Genomic DNA, 19,996 nt, shown 5'->3' with positions numbered 1-19,996 from the left:
TGGACAATTTCGGAGCATGGAAGATACACGATATTATCATTGCCGACCTGTCCTTGTTTTAGCCCTTTAATGCCGAGCGCCAGACAAGTACCATCTTTTAACGTCTTTTGGTATGACGCGGTCGGGAATGGAACACCGGACCTTCCGCTCTCCGGGCGGACGCTCTACCACTAGACCAGGGAGGCGGTCCATACCAAAAGACGTTAAAAGATGGTACTTGTTGTTACCCTGTCTGGCGCTTGACATTATGGGGCTAAAACAAGGAGTGGTAGGCTCGGAGTCAGTATACTGTATCTTAGTCGGGTATTTATGTCAAACTGCGGCATGGTATCTCAGTGAGCTAGCACTATAAATTGGCATCAGTCCGGACTAGTACAAGTAGCCACACACACACACACACACATACATGCACGTCGCTATATAAGTGCGATAATCTTGGACGCGACGTTAAACCCCATTTCACCTCACCTCATTTGATGTGACGGCCAAAATAGGCCTACTCCTATAGCTTTTCCCCTTCCATAATCACCACCACGAACTTAAATTCAAAGACTATTCAAGTAGACGCGGCGATGAATGTTGTGATAAAGCTTCGATATATGTAAATGTTTTATTTATCAGTGATGCTCAGAACCTTTTTAATATCATGATTCTGTCACTACAATACAATACGAGCAGCAAGAGGGACCTGACATTGTTTTGTTTGTTGTTTAACGCCGCACTCAGCAATATTCCAGTTTCATGACGGCGGTCTGTAAATAATCGAGTCTGGGTCAGACAGTTGAGTGATTGACATCATGAGCATCGATCCACGCAATTGGGATACGATGACATGCATCAACCAAATCAGCAAGCCGCCTTTTACAACAAGCATAGTCGCCTTTTACGGCAAGCATGGGTTGCTGAAGACCTATTCTGCCCCGGATCTTCACGGGACGGACCTGACACCTGAAGCTGTCTTAAGGGCATCTGGGATGTGCAAGTTTTGTTAATTCCGCTTTGAAGTATATTTCAGTTACATCGCACAAACAAGCTGTGATGGGAAGGCTCGAAGAGACGCGGGTCATAGACATATGCTGGACCGTAATTAGACAATCTGTGACGCTCAGCAGATACTGACAAGACAAAGGGAGCGAACTCTCCAAAACGGATTTCGGCGCCTTGTTCACTCTAGAGGTGTGTATACGATTATATTTAATCTAATGAAAATACATGATGATAGCAGGACTACAGAAAATAGGCTTTCTACAGAGATATTGAAAAGGGTGAAGTATCTCCCGATTGAGACACACCACTGGGACACATCTATCAGCAATTTGACATGAAGACCTATTTTGTTCGGACTTTATTTGGTGTTGTGGTAGGTTCAGTGAGCTAGTTAGTGAATCGGTGAACAGGTTCGCAGTTACACCACGACATGCCAACTTCATGTGGCAGAAAAGCCCTAAAAAGCACAGACCTTACAACTTTCGAGTACGTTAGTAAGTGAGTTTGTTTTAACGCCGGTTTGAACAGGATTCCAGTTATATAGCAGCGTGTCACGAGATTTCGAGTTAGAATATGATCCCCCAAATCCTATCATTGTCGTATGAAGCGACTTACAGAAACGGGTGGTCAGGTTCGGTGACGAATTGGTCCCGTCCAGAAACTTCTCGAAGCCTGCATTTTCATTTGCACAGCAAGGGCAGATAACTCTAATTCTAGTAAAAAGATAACTTGCTGTTCAAGTCTGGCCACGACAGCTCTTGGTGGAGCTGCTGGTGAAAATGTCACTGACAACCACCACAAACACCCACAGCATTCTCCACCGCCACCAATATTACCGACACAGAACAATGGGTTCTCAAAGAAATGCGGCTATCAAACTGGGGATCAGGGGCTATAACAAGTTTATGCTGCCAGACAAACTTCAAATCACGATCTGACAATTGAGAAAGCGTGCGGTTGATCACAACGGCAGAATAAAAGGTTGGTGGGCCAGTCGGTTGTGTGCTTGTTTGCTGAGAGCATTCGCCACCAGTCGCCTCTTTCCGTAACCTGCAAGAAGACTCGTCCCCCATCGATGAATGTTATGTGCGAAAATACGACAAACCAACCAGAATGCGCGTATGATTTCAAGTTCTTCGTCACAGAATCCCTCAGAAATATTTTTTGATTTTACATATGTCTTGCATCTTAAAATATACCAAAGACTGCATCTAAAAATATACCAAAGACAAAGTTAAATGTGTTCAATCATACTGTATAATTCCGCATGTCCAGATGTGCTTTAAATTGCATATGAAATATATATAATATATGTGGAAATATATGTGAATTATTACGCAACGTGTTGACAATTGTTAGGGGTATGCCCGTTTGCGCTAAGACGGAACCCGTTTGCAAAAATGGCCATGAGAGGGGCACGAGTCGCGATTCAGCTTGTCCCGGAATAACACGAGCTGGTCACGAATGTGCTAAGAGCTCAGTTTCCTCATATGCACTTGCTCCACGTGAATCACGTCACATCCTACTGCAGTCCCCTACTCAATGGAAATGGATTCTTCCGCTGCACTGTGTTCACGTTCAGTTTCAAATACATGTATTTGCTCAATGGTAATCATATACAGAATGTATATATTATTTCCGTATCGGTACATCTTCAAATGTGTGTTTCGGGTAAAAAAAGAACTCGTTTCAAAGAGCATTTCAGAAATTATAGAATCATATGGATATCCCCGTGAAATCGTGATAAATTATTAATATAAACTCGTCAGCAGGAATACTAACTCAGTCTGGTGTGGCCCCTCATGATATTGCTAAAATAGTTCTTAAAGCGGCGTAAACCCACTCTCACACACCCACTAACTCACTTATGTTACCTGTTGAACACCTTGACTTAGCTCCCGTGAGCGCTAAGCCTGGTGCGCGTAGCAACAGTGGAACCAGTTTATCAGATTCACCCGGACTGTGAATGGCAGGAGTTGTCTTCGCCATATTGACAGCATACTTAATGAAGATACGTAAAATCTGGCCAAATCTACCCCTTGCGTTAAAACAGAATCAATGGTTGTGGAATAGTCGTGCTGTCAGTTCTTGGGCTATATTTAATGAAGAGCTACAGTTAGATTTTGTCTCATTTCTTCTTGCTATTATTCTTCTATGGGAATTCAGAGGTACTCTAGATCTGCGTCCATATATGTTCATAATAGATTAGGGTGGTCAGGCTCGCTGACTTGGTTGATGCATGTCATCGATCCCAAGTGCGTGGATCGATGTTCATGATATTAATCACTGGATTGTCTGGTCCAGACTCGATTATTTACAGACCGCCGTCATATAGCTGGAATATTTCCGAGTGTGGCGTTAATCAACCAACCAATCATAATAGATTATGCTTCCTTAAACGATTCTGTGGTGTCAACAATACAACACACATGCAACGTTCAATTTACTAGCGACCCGTGAAGATCCGGGTTAGTGTAGGTTTTCAGCAACCCATGCTTGTCGTAAGAGGCGACTAACGGGATCGGGTGGTCAGACTCGCTGACTTGGTTGGTTGATGCACGTCATCGTATCCAAATTGCATGGATCAATGCTCATGTTATCAATTACTGTATTGTCTGGCCCATACTCGATTATTTACAGACCGCCGTCATATAGTTGGAATATTGCTGAGTGCAGCGTTAAACAAACAGTGACGAGAATGTTAGTAGCGCAAACAGTCACTGGCTTGTCTGGTCCATATTTTTACTGCGTTGTTTATTTATCATCGTTTGTCACATGCATTCTTTGGGTTGATAATTAAGGTTTGGGAGTGTTGGTGTATGACTGATAATTTAGGAACATTTCTTTTATTATATTTGTTAAACTTTTGAATGACCCCCTAACGATGTAAGGATTCGAACTCTCACTTTATGGGTTACAAGCGAAGGTTCAGTCTAGTGTGCTACCATACAAGAAACATATAAAAAGATATGGGTTCGTTAACTTGTGAATAGGATCGTAGTAGCTGTCATTCATTCTTCAATCTCTTCGATATTACAGTGTATGTTTTGATATTTATGGCAATAATTTGGTTCGCCCGATAAACTAAGAGGTTTGAAGGTTTGCCGATGCGACATTAAATATTAACTCACTGACACACATCCACGAAGACGACTTTACCATGTGAAACACTATTTGCGTGAAACAAGAGTTGTCTCCCTTCCATCAAATTCTAAACCTATGGCAGGAATCGGGGTTCCCAGTACAATGTTGCGGTCTGATATATCTTAAATTCCTTTCTTTGCAAGTATCATAATCATCTTTGCTATCCATGCGACAGAAAATGATCAACAACTACTGAAGCATACGTTTCCCCATTGCCCTATATAACGATGTTGTACCAGAATGTTAGGGCGGGGGCATAAAAAGAGAGTTATCTCCCTTCCATCGCTGACAAATGACGACCGACCCGGGACCCTCTGTCGACAATCACGCCACACTATTTATGCAAATCAAGTTTTTGTCATCCGTATGAATCACCTCTATTTCAAAGACTGAAGAATTGAATTTTTAATCTCTGTTAAAGGCCCCCTCGAAAATTTATTTTAACGCTGTAAATTGTTTTAATTTATTCACTATAAATTATCATATTACATGACTGTCGAGGACTTGCGAGAGCACTGAGCGTGAATGATGCACATTTTTTTCAAAAATAAATTTTCATCTAAAATTTAAATTTGGCAGAAAATAATTACTAAAAAAAGAATTAATATCATGATAATGACAGTTTCGGTGCAAATACGAGTGCGAACTTTAGTCATTTATGATACAGGATCGAAAAAAATGAGACACCTTCTGTCAATGTCTAGTTAGAAAACACAAGCAGAATATTTCCGAATGTTAAGTTATGATATTGCAAATAAAACGTTGAGTATTAGTAAAAAAAACTTAAAGATAGTCAACATATTTTTTTAATTGGGTGAAATCTGGAGTTTGCTAAAGTGTTGGCTTAACGAAACGAATTCTATAAAACTGAAATTTTCAGATCTAATGTCGTTCCTGTAACATTGCGTATATATCGGGTTAATAAATCTGGAAGAGTTATATTAATACCGAAAGCGTTTTTAACCGACCCGACATATAATTGACAACAGATTCAAACATTTAACGCAGATTCGATTGAGTACAGCTTGCCCGTACAAGATATATAGACTATTCCTACGCGCGTTCTCGCGTAAATTGCACGCACTTTTACTGACCCGCTGCGCTTTTAGGGGAATTTCAAAAGCTTTTCTTCACGTGAACAGTGGCAGCTGTATGAATGTCGACTAATACCGTGCTGCGAATTTAACTCCATTTCATCTGTTAAACAATCTACTGTAATTCTAAGCCTGATACTTAACGTAGCCCCGAACAGCTGTTTCAAGATTACCGCATTTCGATGTTAGGCACAACGCGATGAAAAATTGCTGTTTCTTTCAGCTGCTTGAGATCATGTTTGTTCAACCGAAGAAATTGGAAATCGGGAATTGTTGAACAGAGGTGAAATAACAAAAGATGTCCAAATATCAACGCGTGCGAGGCTATATATAGTTTATTCCGGTGGTTCATCGCTCTCTATTGAAATGTACCCTGATGAGGTGCCCTGTTCTGGTGCATTATGGAGGCAGGTGCGCGGTATTAATGGGGGAGCGGAGGCAGATGACCACATATGCTTTGTGTACCTTTGACCCCATCAGGACGCGCAGAGGGGATATGCTATGAACAAAACTTGGCTTGATACGGACCAAGATAGGATGCAGCCGGCACAGGGTGTACAATTAACAATGAATATATTTCACCGATTTATCATATGCTGGATGGCTATAAAATAACGGTCATTTGTTGAGGATAAATATGTCTATTTTATGATTTAACATATGTCGCTTTGTGTTGGGGGTTAGAGTTTTTGTTTTGTTTTGTGGGGTTGGGGTGAGGAGGGGTTGGGGTGGGGGAGTTGAGGATGGGTTGGCGTCGGGGGTTTGGTGTTATTCCGACTGTGTGTACAAAATGCCTTGTAACGATATCCAAAATCAAAAGTTTGCACAGTGAACCCATACCATACGAAAAGCATACTAACACATACGATAGTGTGTTTAGTGGTAACACTGTAGTTAATGTATTTTGGTTTGCAAAAGTATACATATATGCTAGTCGTAAGAGGTGAGTACCGAGATGGGTTGTCAGGCTCGATGACTTGATTCATGCATTTCATCGTATCCTAATTGCGTAGATCGAGGCTCATGGTGTCAATCACTGGATTGTCAGGTCAAGACGCGACTATTTACAGACTGCCGCCATACAGCTCGAATATTGCCGGGTGCGGCGTAAAACAACAAACAACCATCATTGTTATCAATTTAAAAAAAGAATGAACACCCATATCAGAGTTGAAATACATCTTTAATGAGTACCAAATATTTAAAAATATTATATAATTTTAAGAAACATACATTATATAGAACTTCAGACACGTGTGTCACCACATACGACGAACTTGTAAATAGATTTATGAATTCAGGATCGTGTAGCAACATTATAAAAAATGGAACAAATTGTCTTCTAATACACTTCGGTCGTGTGTAAGCCTCGTGAGGCAGACGAACAGCAGATAAGGCCCCGTATCACTCCTCGTCACCTAGGAACTATTTGTTCAGGTGGAGGCGCACGTGTTGGTGTAATTAAGTGTCCAGCAACATCACTTTAGTATCCTACGTGGATTGCAGGTAGTCCGTTAGGCACTATCTCTGCGCGGTGTTGTAACAGAAATGAGTTTTCTTATCGTGTGTAAAGAATGTTTTTAATACAGCCATTTCAGTTCTTCAATGGGAGCTTTGTTCATCAACCTGGTTTCCAACTTCTGCCTTGGTCTAGACATTGCCATTCATACCTTTGATAAAACTTGAATATTGTCACTACCACAAGTATGTTTGGGATGATGATTTTTGTATTACCCAACCGGGAAGCATGAACAACACACGTGCTTCAACATTCGTGACCAATTCGTGTTTTTCCGGGACAAGCCGAATAGCGACTCGTGCCCCTCTCAAAGCCATTTTTGCGACCAGGTTCCGTCTTAGCGCAAACGGGCATACCTAAAACAATTGTCAACACGTTGCGTAATGGTTCACATATATGTCCCCATATATTATAAATAATATATAATCACTCTTCATGTCACACGTATTGTTAGCTGCAGCGAGAACATAAAGTGTCAACAATGACGTCATTGCTGTGGGGTATCTATTAATGTGACGTCACTGGAATCTGTATCACACCAAAAAAGATGTAGGGCGCTTAATAAAAGTGTGAATATTGATATTGCCGATGCACCGTTAAATAGTAACTCCCTCACTTTAGGCCGCAATTGTGTGTCATATTTTTGGCAGAAGGAGAAAATTACTGCTTATTGTGTGGAAACACTGTCACGTGCATGGATGCAATTTGGTGAAGTTTATTAGAGGTAGTCATCGAGCAGTCGTTCCAAACGCTGCTTCCACCAAATAACGAGGTTTTTATGCTTAAACTATTTGAAGCGTCAAGGACGTTCCCCATTTGTCTTGTATTGTGAGATAGGTTCATGTATGATAGTGTAGTGATAGGAGATGTGGCGAATTTAGCTCACGTGCTACTTTAGATCGTCCAGCCTTAGTGCATCGCTCGATAACTTCCTTTAAGAGAGAGGATCTGAAGACATAATATATACATAAATATACATAATTACACATAATTTGTGACAGCCTGAACCTCATCATAACACAATGAATACACGTCGACAACGTTATTAATAACATTTTTAAATATTATGAAAAAGCTTTTACACATGATCATTATGGCAATAAATGAATTAAACTTATAACAAAAATACCACGACAGCTTAAACTTTCAGCATGATCTATTACAAATGTCACTTTTCTCGAGATATGTTTTCGATCAAGATGGTATTTTTGCTCAACTTTTCGTCTAGCCAAGGAATAAATTTAATAATCAAGATAAAAAGTGTGATGGGCCAAAACAATAATTTTTCAATTCCATTTCCAAATGATGCCATTTCTTCTACAATATGACCTCACCTACTCAGCGGACGCTGCGTAACGGATTTACATTGTTGATTAATCAAGGCATATAATCAATTCTAAGTAATTGCACAGATAATAAATCGGACCGACAAAGATGGAAATAAGAGGTTACACTACCGTGCACACTAGGAAAGAAAAGATAGCTACAATGATTAGAGCTTTTAGCGAACTTCTGTGTTTACAACGTATAATCATAGTTTTCTGTAGTGATGTGTGTAGAAGCGATTCTTTTCCACAGCCTACTGGACAGCGACAATGCATCGACGAGGTGGAACATTGCTTCTCTGTACAATACGACCCCTCCCACCCCAGTCATGTGTGGGGACGCTATTTCATTATCCCAGGCAGGTGCTTGTCCGTGGGAGGGGACAGAGATGCATTGGTTCGGAAGCCTTCATTGTATATATTCCGATGATCAAACACAAGGTGAGGACAATGCAATGTTAAAACTTTCAACTAAATTGTGCACTTGTTAATGGCTGTTGTCTTGCAGAAGGAACAATAAAAGACACAGAGAAACGGGCGAGAAGCTTTGGGGGCGGTCTCATACTGTAATTACTAATAATTACGGGTACACGTACCTAAAAGCATAGAAAATCACAGAATGAAAAAACATAAAAAATTGGTACGCGGGATTTTGTTTCAGCGGATGTGATTGTATCGTATATCGATTGACATGTGAACTACAGACCTGACTCTTGACCTCCTGACACACGCTCCCCTATACCCCTGAAATTACCTTCTACAAGTTTTCCCCTGCACATATTTCTCCGACAGGTGCTTAAATGAACGTAATGTTATCAATTACTAGTTGTAATACACTTCATAACCCTTAGGGTCAATGCTGGTTTCCCTTGCTTGTCGTTAGTCCCAGTTGCGACGCTTGTCGTGAGAGGCGACCAAATAGATCGGGTGGTCACACACTGTGACTTTTTTGATTGCGTCATTGTATCCCGATGACGTGGATCGTGGCCTACAATATCAGTCACTATATTGTATGATCCAGACTCGATTATTTACGGGCCGTCGTCATATTGCTGGAATATTGCACAGTGCGGTGTTAAATAACAAACAAACAAACAAACAAACAAACAAACGTTAGAGCCAACTAAATTGGGGACCAGGTGGTCAGGATTTGTGACTTTGTTGATTAGGTGTTACCATGCCCGGGCAACGCTGATCCGACTATCAACCGCTGTCGGTTATCTAAAGGAAGCCATCAAACGATGCCCGAAGACTTGAAGACCGAAAGTCATACTTGACCTTAGACGTAACAATGGAATTGCCATTTTTCACAGGACACCAGTGTTATGACTACCAGTTATAACGTACGATATCACACGATACTGTCAGCCTCCTTTGGGATTAAGCAGCACTTGAAATGAGCTATCGATGTCGACCTTTAACGGCCGCAGTGATATTGATGACTATTGCATAAAGCAAGCGATTGTGAGTGAGTTAGGATTTACGCCGCTTCGAGCAATTTTGACAGTTTGAGAAGGAAAAGTGATATTAATGGCTGGCTGTGTTGAAATTCGTACCCTGATCAAAGACAAGCGGGTAGGGTGAGCACTGTTATCGAACGTGGGGTGTTGCATTCCCATTGTCACTATAATATTGTTTAAACACTTAAATACAACCTCGAAATACTTAAAGGTTATACAAAATTCACCCACTCATACAATGATAGATATAAGGTGTGAGTGAGTATTTTTTTACGCCGCTTTAAGCACCAGAAACGGGGAATCGGTTAGACGAGCAAACGCTTCAACCGCTAGGGTACCCCACCGCCCCAATAGACATAAGGAACGTGCGACGATGCGGCGAGTTTTTATATCCTTTGAAGGCAAGACATTTTGAAGGAAAAATTGTAGCAGCGAAATATCGCCACGTGAGTTTCATAATTAACCATGGGATTCCGACGAAGAAATAATCAATATTTTGGCTTTAGTATGGTAACTGCGAACATCTGGTACGACAGCTCAATCTACAATCTACACTCACTAACCAATGTAATATCTGTTGGCATTATAAAAGACTCGACTCATTAAATGTATAATTATTTGAATATAAAACCTTTTTCAGTGTATTGTCATAACAGGGTCACGTATGACTAATTCCATGGCATTCCGTTTATGAAATGTTCATAATCAGATATAACATAATGGCTTCAAAATGAGCCCCATAAACAGGCTGACTTTATGACAACGTGAATGTGCTCAGCTGGTCCCCGTGCAATCAAATGATACGTATCTCACAAAGGACGTATCGCTCGAGGACAAGCCGTGCAATATTAGAGGTAATCAGATCGGACAGAGCGCAACTGTTTTACCTGCACAATGTTGAAATACCAACGTAGAACGCCTCGAGAAATGTACAGATATGTCGCCGATACTGATTTGCTGCCATCGTATTTATGCAGCTGACACACTATTAAAATAACTACCATGAACCTTTAACTAAATCGGGGTTCCTTTGGTCGTTAGAGTACATAGAACTAGTATATGTTTTGTGCGCGTTAAGTGAGTAAATGAGGTTTTAGGCCCATTTTAGGAATGTTCCGGTAATACCCAGAGGAAGATGTGAGGTATTGGTATTTTTTCACGTTTTAGCAGCATTCCAGGAATATCACAACGGGGACACCATAAATTGGCTTCACAAATTTTACCCATGATGGGGATCGAACTCGGGTCATCAGCGCGACGAGCGGAGCGAACGCTTTAACCACCAGGCTATACGAACATCCAAGGGTTTGGTGTGCTTCAACCATTGTACCTTGTGGGAATCGAAATGAGGTCTTCGTTGTGACGAAAGAACGATTCATCCGTTAGGCTACATGGAACAGTTATAATACATACCATGAGATAATCGATTTCGGTTTTCAAAATAAGTATGGATACAATGTCTGAAGCCAATTTCTGGTGTCCCGCCGTGATTGTGCTGGAATATGCCTAGCGGCGTAAAACCATATTCACTCACTCAGTAACATCAGTGTGTCACTTTGTGTACTTAAACAAAATTAATGTGCTTCGTCAGAACGCTAGAACGAGGTCGATCTAAACAAATGACTATTTCATTTGGAAATTCAAAATATACTTTACTTAGCGGACACTTAACAAAACATTCGTGTTATTTGTTTCCGAAGTAAAACGCTTGGAAACCAGAGAGTCAATCCAAACGTTGAACTAACATACTACTCCTAGCAAGAGTCTGGTAACTTTCCCCAACAACTCGCAGAGACGCAGAGATATATCATAGCGACACTCACTCCCTCAGCATAATAAATCACTCATGTTTAACGTTAATCTCGTCCAACGTTCCCGCCATGCTGTTTAAGCCTCACAGGCCAAACGCGGCTTTGCCAATATTTAAGTCAAATCTATTGATTCGCATGTCAATGGGCAATTACATTATACACAAGATATCTAACAAGTGCGGAGGAATATATCATTGTTGACAGATAACAGTTGAAGACATAATGTAGATCCATCCGCGGTCAGTAATGAGTCCCAACCAGACAACGGGCGCCATCTTGCATGTTAAAAACAGTTTTTCAGGTTTTGGATCTCATTTTCGTATCGATATTTTATTACCTGAACGATTGGGAGTAAACCCGATGCGGTCTCAGGATCATTTGCTCGCATCCTTTAGTAAAATCGATATTCTTGGAATAATTGTGGAGATGAATTAGGGATAATTTTGTGTTTAACTACTTCACCTACTAAAATAGAGGGAAAGTACTGGACAGCATTAATCAATGTATGTATTTGGGGATGAAGAAACATGACTAAAGATAAGGCATTGATGGTATTGATTCTGTCGGGGAATCATTGGAACACGAACAATTTGTTTCGAGATAGTTTTTACTTTAGAACAGGTTTCATGTGTACTGTTAACCAAGTGTGAAATAGAATAATATCCTTTAAAAAAAACAACCAAAAAACATGTGAAACAGTACAATAATTGTTGTGCAGTGGCACATTATCACGGCAGCAGCTGACGCCACATTAATCATTCCTTTCCATTTGCAGTGGCAATATGTTTGCTCAGGCATGGTGTCATACTCGCTCAAACCACTGTAGATCATGTTTTTTGAATGATAAGATATATATTTTGATATTAATTTTCTGGTTCCACTTAATATCACGGTCGTAGTTTTCTATTTTAATTTTTTATGAAAATTTTCAAAAGTATAGGAACGCATCCTTAGTCTCGTGTAAGAACGTATGTCTACCTGCGGAAGGTCGGTGGTTCGATTCCCGGCCGTATCACACAAAATGACGTAAGAAGGTGGTACTTGTTCTTACCCTGCCTGGCCCTCGGTTTTAAAGGCATAAACAGGGATTGGTCAGCTCGGAGTCAGTATACCGTGTCTGAGTGGGGTATTCACACACACACACACACACACACACACACACACACACACACACACCAAACAAACAAACACACACTGTGTCAGTTTAGTCTTCAATATGCTCAGAAACGTGCACCTATGTGGCCAGTAAAGGCCAACGAGACTTCCCTACTGCCTCTCACAAAGTTGTAATTCCTTGGCTATTTCGGTTCCAGATTGATGAGGCACCATAACACAACGTATATATATTTCACATCGGCGGGGGTGGTTGCTTTGGGTGTTTGTTCTAATGTTGGTGGGCTCGAATTCCAAGATCGTCCTTACCAGCATTCTTGGTTTGTCGGACAAGTCCCGTGCTTGTGAATTTCACAGACCTAAAACACCTTTGGCTTTGTCCTTCCATATTTCCACGACAAAGCATGTATGGACAACGGCACCATATAATGTGTCATCTAACTCAAGTTAGCTCTTCCCCATTGCAGTAAACATAGATGAACAATGAATGAATGGATAACAAACACAATGCTCAGTTTCAGTCAAGGGACTAAAATATTGACTGGAATAAAATATGACTTCCATAACATATGGTTACACAACATGTACACATCACTTCAGGGGGCACAATGCCAGAAAACTGAGTTAGCACTGAGGCCAAGAAAACCAGTCGAATCAACGGGATATTTCTACTTTGAGCACTGGGCCGATTCGCGAAGTTCGGTGTATCTATAAGAATAGGTGTGCCTTGTGGACTGCGTCTTCACAACGACACCGTCAGTTGCAACAACCCCATGACCCGCCCTGTCAGGAACAGCAGTGACATCATAACTGTCTGGATAGAGTTCCATGTGACTAGTTTATTTCTGAATTTGTGGCTGTAACTCAGACAGTGATACCTGACGGCTTTCTTGCCGTGTCCTGGAAAGGTGAGTTCCAAACCAGGAACGTCAGTGAGTATGGAGGATTCAGTAAAATACGTCATGACTTTGGGATGGTATGGCGACCACAACTTATGATTAACAACTTGGTGGATAGGGTTGAACCTCTTGGATTGAACTTTGACATAATGAATGTTCAGGCAAACGGTTTTGTGACTTGGAAACCATCAGACACTGTCAAGACATTCTGCCAAATGGATGTTACCAACTTTCCATGAGATGAACACGAAAGTTTGTACGAAGTATTTGTTTGGGGGACCTTCCGCGAATGAAGTTAACCTGAAACCAGTGAGTACCTCAAAAGGACTACAATTTGTTGACACGGTCAATGGGGTATCTTTAACTCATCCTCTGCAAGCTTTGTCTTTGATACCTTCGGCAAATCAATTTTGGTTTGTATACTTCAAAATGACACTGAAGAGATAGCTCTCTCTGAAGATACTGACTACTCTCTGCCTGTCTTGTTGTTGGGATTAGTCAATTTGGTGGAGTTCCTCATTTCTCTGGAGTCTGGGGAAAGGCAGCCACTTGCCATCACGGTGTTGCTGTCATTCAGCGTATCCTTGTCCTTCATCCCAGCACTGCTGCCACAGAGTGGTGACAATATACCTGTATTATCTATTTTCTTGTTGGCCGGTTTGTAATGAGCTCTCTCTGCGTGTTTCTGACCATCTGGATCGTGCAAATATTCTGTCGAGACGCCGCCATCAGGCTCGGTCCCTCCTCGACGGGGCGTATAACAAGGGCCTGGGTGAGAAGCTTCTTCGGCACTCCTGCGGTGGGAGTCAAGGATATCCTGACCCGGGAAAGTAGGGAAGCTTCCGATGACCCATCACCCTGCTGGTAGCGAGTCGGTAAAATGGCTAATATGCTGTTTTTTCGGTTTGTTCTTTACTCTGTGTCACAGCAACAACCGGCAATTTCTTGATAATAGTATAACATGTGCTTCTTGAATTGATCTGCAACAAATATTGTTATTAGTATCTGGGCAATACATAAATACAGTATATTCACTGCCCCAGGGCCGTCGACAGGTGCGCAACTAGGCAGCCAATTTTAAGTGTAAGCAAAACCAATGTTACGAGGGCACGAAAAATTAGATGTTCTTAAACGCTATTTCCTGCGTTTTGGGACCGTTTTTGAAATAAAATTGTGAGAGCGTGGTTTGCTCTATACCTACCACTATAATCCATAAGTTCGTAAAAGTTCCGATTTCCAAGTTAGACAGTAAATATCATGTTCAACCTCATATTTACTGCATAGGTGGTAAATTGAGGTTTACTTATAATAAAAATTGTGCTTTTTTAAGGTTGATGTACAGTATGTTTGCTATCCCTTATATATACGTTGTTTACACTCTTCTCATACATGTTGTGAATATTGACTTCTGAGATGTTGCCGATGGTCATTACCGACGGTATACACTTTATAGCTTCAACATTACATTTCATTACCGATGTCCATTAACTTTCTGTAGGGTAACATGATAGTAAATTACGTTTTATGTTGAAAGAATAAACAGAATACGTCCAAAGCATAGGCATTTGGGTGATTAAAGTGATAAAACATTGTTGCGGATATTAGAAATGTCATTTGACAAATACCTAGGTGTTGAATATGTATTGCAAAGTAAGAAGGTAAGGGCATCCTGAAATCTTAATATTAATAAAACGTGTTAAGTAGAGACCTTAAAGTTCAAAGTTATCTGCGAAATAGAATTTTTATGATTTGTGTGAACGTAATTTCAAAACGAAAGAATATCTCCTTACATGTCTATTGAATAAATTCAAAGTACATATTTCTACATTTAGGTGTTTAATTACATGCACATTTTCCGAATTAAAATAAAAGAAATAGTAAATAACATTGAATCGCACGATGATCACTTACGGGTGAAAAACACTGACATTAAACAATTTCATCAGCAAGCATATACACATTCATAGATATTATGTCCCTAGATAATAACAATGCACTAGGATGCTGGGTGGGTGGATGGGTGCGTGCGTGCGTGAGTGAGTGGGGTTTTACGCCACGATGAACATTATTTCAATTATATCACTGCATGTCAGCTTTATGAGTGAGGAAAACCCTTGTCACGTGCGTACCTGCAACAGTCACGTGCTTTTATTGCATCAGCTACAGTTACGTGTTATGGACCATGTGACACTTTCTACAGCTACATTAGTCATGCGTTCAGTCCAAGTGGAATCATCTGTGGAAGTTGACTGTTTCCAAGCACCCATTACCATGTCCTAACACTGGCGCACTTAACCATCCAGGAGAAAGATCAAGTCAGTGCGGAAATCTGCCTTTTCACTCATTTTTTAAATATAGCATATTCAATAAAGTTGACTGTAATATTTTAAACAAATCCGAAACTTTCCATAATAAGAGGCATAAAATATTCCCTTATACACTATAAAATTGGTAAGGAAGATAAAACATTAATTGAAACCTGTTGTCCTTAGTCAACTCGATTAAGCTTAGAAGGGAGATCTTCTGGATACCTTCCCACTTTGAATCCTTCTCGTAAACACACCAAGTCCGTCAAACCTATCCTACACCACCGCCCCCACGAAATCCATCAGCATTACCCCTCACCGCCCGACACTAGGTCTATCAATCCTACACTACACCACCGCCCTACAACTGTTCTACGACCCCTACCATACCATAGACACCGTGCCCATCACCTCTACCCTACCCCTACCCCTACCCCCCCCCCCCCCCCCCCCCCCCCCCCCTCCCACATACACGCCATCACGAGTCTACACAACGCCATCACTTCAAGTTAAGATCTACACCTCACACTAACTCATTACTTCTACCCCACCCCACCACCCCACTACTCTGTCATCAAACCAACTGATCAACCCCACTCTACGCCCCACGGCGGTCGGGTAGCCTAGTGGTTAAAGCTTTAGCTCGTCACGCCGAAGACCCGGGTTTGATTCCCGACATTGATACAATGCGTGAAGCCCATTACTGGTGTCCCCCGCCGTGATATTTTGGAATATTGCTAAAAGCGGCGTAAAATCATACTCACTCACTCACTCTACGCCACACAAACCCCAACAACCCGAGCACAGATTCAACTGACATAGAGGATCACCGATAAATCACTATCAAACCAAGTTTGACAGCGGCCGTTTCGTCAAAATTCGAAAAGATACTCACTGGCGGGTAATAAATAGCTTTCAAACTGTCGTTTTTTTAATATCACTATTATCAATATTTTTAATGGTCACTTATATCACCTTTACTCACCTCACGCCTCGAAAATCGATTATCAAAACCTTGCTCGTCATTAACTGTTCCCTCACTAATTAGCCCATCGATCGAGCTCTCTGTTTGCTAACTGTTGATGTTCGCCATGCATAGTGGATTGTGCCTTGACCGGAAATACGCCCTGATCAGACAAATGGCTTCCAGTAGTTACCGGAAGTACACGTATGACCATCGACGTCGGTTTGCGGTTGTCGTAAATGCCCACCGGTGTTTTTCATGTGGCCGTTCCCTTAATGAATCTTTTCACGCTGGGAGCTTCCTGTTTGTCAGCTAGGGTGACCTTCAGCTAAACAAAGAGAATTGTAATTAGACTTGCGACTTCATTAGAATTATGGCATGAAGAAAAAGTTGAACGGTCATATCGGAATAAAGATTTACAAGAATCACGTATGTGGTCCATAAAGCCTGAAAGGGCAGACAACACGAATACATACGCCACGTCACAAAGAGTAAAGGACTCTCAAGTCAACATGTGTGCCTCTATATTTTAAATAAAAGACGTGTGTTACAGTAGACTCAAACGAATCGGCCAAGGGATTTTATCATAAAAGATTGAAGATATAACACCCTCGATAATCGAGGATGGTTTGGTCTTTAAAAAGCTCGATTGTAACAGTAGCCATGTAATATCAATAGGCCTAGATATATAATATCGCCATCGTGACCATCACCATGGCAACATTTCAACTGACATAGATAAAAGCGATAAGCACGTACCTAGTGTATGTCCTGGACTACGTGTTACACAAAGCCATCAGTACCAGCAGCATCTGTGCCACCGGCCTGGACCATCTCATCATTTCACACTCACGACTCTTAGTGTTAATGAATATTACAAGGGGGGTAACTCATGTGTGGCTGAGCAATGTTGTTGTACGTGTGAAGATATTTATTAACATTTCATCTCAACATCTAACACATCAGCATAGCCGGACATACAAGTGTGAAGCTATTAAACAGCTAGTGGTTTATGACATACTGTACCATCTGGTGACGACAAGGGAGATAATTTCTATCACTTCAGGCACCAGCTGGGAGTAGGCCTGATAATGAGAACAAATCACGACAAGGTGTTGGACCACAATCTGTTGCACGTAAAATGTCCGTGGGGAGCCTATATCTGTTTTCACATATTGTAGTTTGCTGTTGTGAACACCCTTCAGATAAAAAATATAACCGTCGAAAAGATAATCATTCAGCTCAACCAGCAACACGTAAAATGTTATTTTTAGTGTTTACAATATGGATTAAATTTTGCTTTTCACAGAAATTATTTAATCCTATAACAATATAACATGACATAACAGCCGAAGTTAGAAGTACCGGGGTAGTGCAGCCAAGTTACTGTCGGGGTGAGTGAGTGAGTAAGTGAGTTAGCGAGTGAGAGGCGATCACACCGCCTTTAACAGTATTCCAGGGACATCATGTCATGCTTGTTAAAAAACATACTGATTAAATCATCTTAACTTGAACACAACGCATTTTTTACGGATCGCATCCAGTATATTGTTAAACTGTAAAAACTCATAACAACGCCTTACCTATTGATCCGAATTTTTTTATGTGAAGACAAAGTATGACCTAAATCAACGTTGTACGTCATTGCCTTATTCTACAGTGAAATCTGTACACGAAGACAAACACAAGGTCTACTAATTATATAATCATTATTTGAACTCACAAACATGTTCTACCAAAACTTGCATGCACGGCACCACATGGACAAATAACTACACAATATCATATGCGTGTACGCCATGCTATAGCATTCTACAGCAGCCGCTGTGTGAATACACCAAACTGCCTAATTTTACAGTAGCCGCTGTGTGAATACACCAAATAGCCTAATTCTACAGCAGCCGATGTGTGAATACACCAAATAGCCAAATTCTACAGTAGCCGCTGTGTGAATACACCATATAGCCTAATTCTACAGTAGCCGCTGTGTGAATACACCAAACAGCCTAATTCTACAGTAGCCGCTGTGTGAATACACCAAATAGCCTAAGAATACACCAAATAGCCTAATTCTACAGCAGCCGCTGTGTGAATACACCAAATAGCCTAATTCTACAGCAGCCGCTGTGTGAATACACCAAACTGCCTAATTCTACAGCAGCCGCTGTGTGAATACACCAAACTGCCTAATTCTACAGCAGCCGCTTTGTGAATACACCATATAGCCTAATTCTACAGCAGCCGCTGTGTGAATACACCAAATAGCCAAATTCTACAGTAGCCGCTGTGTGAATACACCATATAGCCTAATTCTACAGCAGCCGCTGTGTGAATACACCAAACAGCCTAATTCTACAGTAGCCGCTGTGTGAATACACCAAATAGCCTAATTCTACAGCAGCCGCTGTGTGAATACACCAAACTGCCTAATTCTACAGCAGCCGCTGTGTGAATACACCAAACTGCCTAATTCTACAGCAGCCGCTGTGTGAATACACCATATAGCCTAATTCTACAGCAGCCGCTGTGTGAATACACCAAATAGCCAAATTCTACAGTAGCCGCTGTGTGAATACACCATATAGCCTAATTCTACAGCAGCCGCTGTGTGAATACACCAAACAGCCTAATTCTACAGTAGCCGCTGTGTGAATACACCAAATAGCCTAAGAATACACCAAATAGCCTAATTCTACAGCAGCCGCTGTGTGAATACACCAAATAGCCTAATTCTACAGCAGCCGCTGTGTGAATACACCAAATAGCCTAATTCTACAGCAGCCGCTGTGTGAATACACCAAACTGCCTAATTCTACAGCAGCCGCTGTGTGAATACACCAAATAGCCTAATTCTACAGCAGCCGCTGTGTGAATACACCATATAGCCTAATTCTACAGCAGTGGCTGTGTGAATACACCATATAGCCTAATTCTACAGCAGCCGCTGTCTGAATACACCAAATAGCCCAATTCTACAGCAGCCGATGTGTGAATACACCATATAGCCTAATTCATAGGTAGGCGCTGTGTGAATACACCAAATAGCCTTACTCTACAGCAGCCGCTGTGTGAATACACCATATAGCCTAATTCTACAGCAGCCGCTGTGTGAATACACCAAATAGCCTAAGAATACACCAAATAGCCTAATTCTACAGCAGCCGCTGTGTGAATACACCAAATAGCCTAATTCTACAGCAGCCGCTGTGTGAATACACGAAACTGCCTAATTCTACAGCAGCCGCTGTGTGAATACACCAAACTGCCTAATTCTACAGCAGCCGCTGTGTGAATACACCATGTAGCCTAATTCTACAGCAGCCGCTGTGTGAATACACCATATAGCCTAATTCTACAGCAGCCGCTGTGTGAAT

The sequence above is a fragment of the Haliotis rufescens genome, unplaced genomic scaffold, assembly GCF_023055435.1.
Source record: "Haliotis rufescens isolate VD_foot unplaced genomic scaffold, xgHalRufe1.0.p SCAF_3, whole genome shotgun sequence".
Taxonomy (NCBI): Eukaryota; Metazoa; Mollusca; class Gastropoda; order Lepetellida; family Haliotidae; genus Haliotis; species Haliotis rufescens.
The sequence above is the reverse complement of the archived record's forward strand: the minus strand, read 5'-3'. Positions refer to the sequence as shown.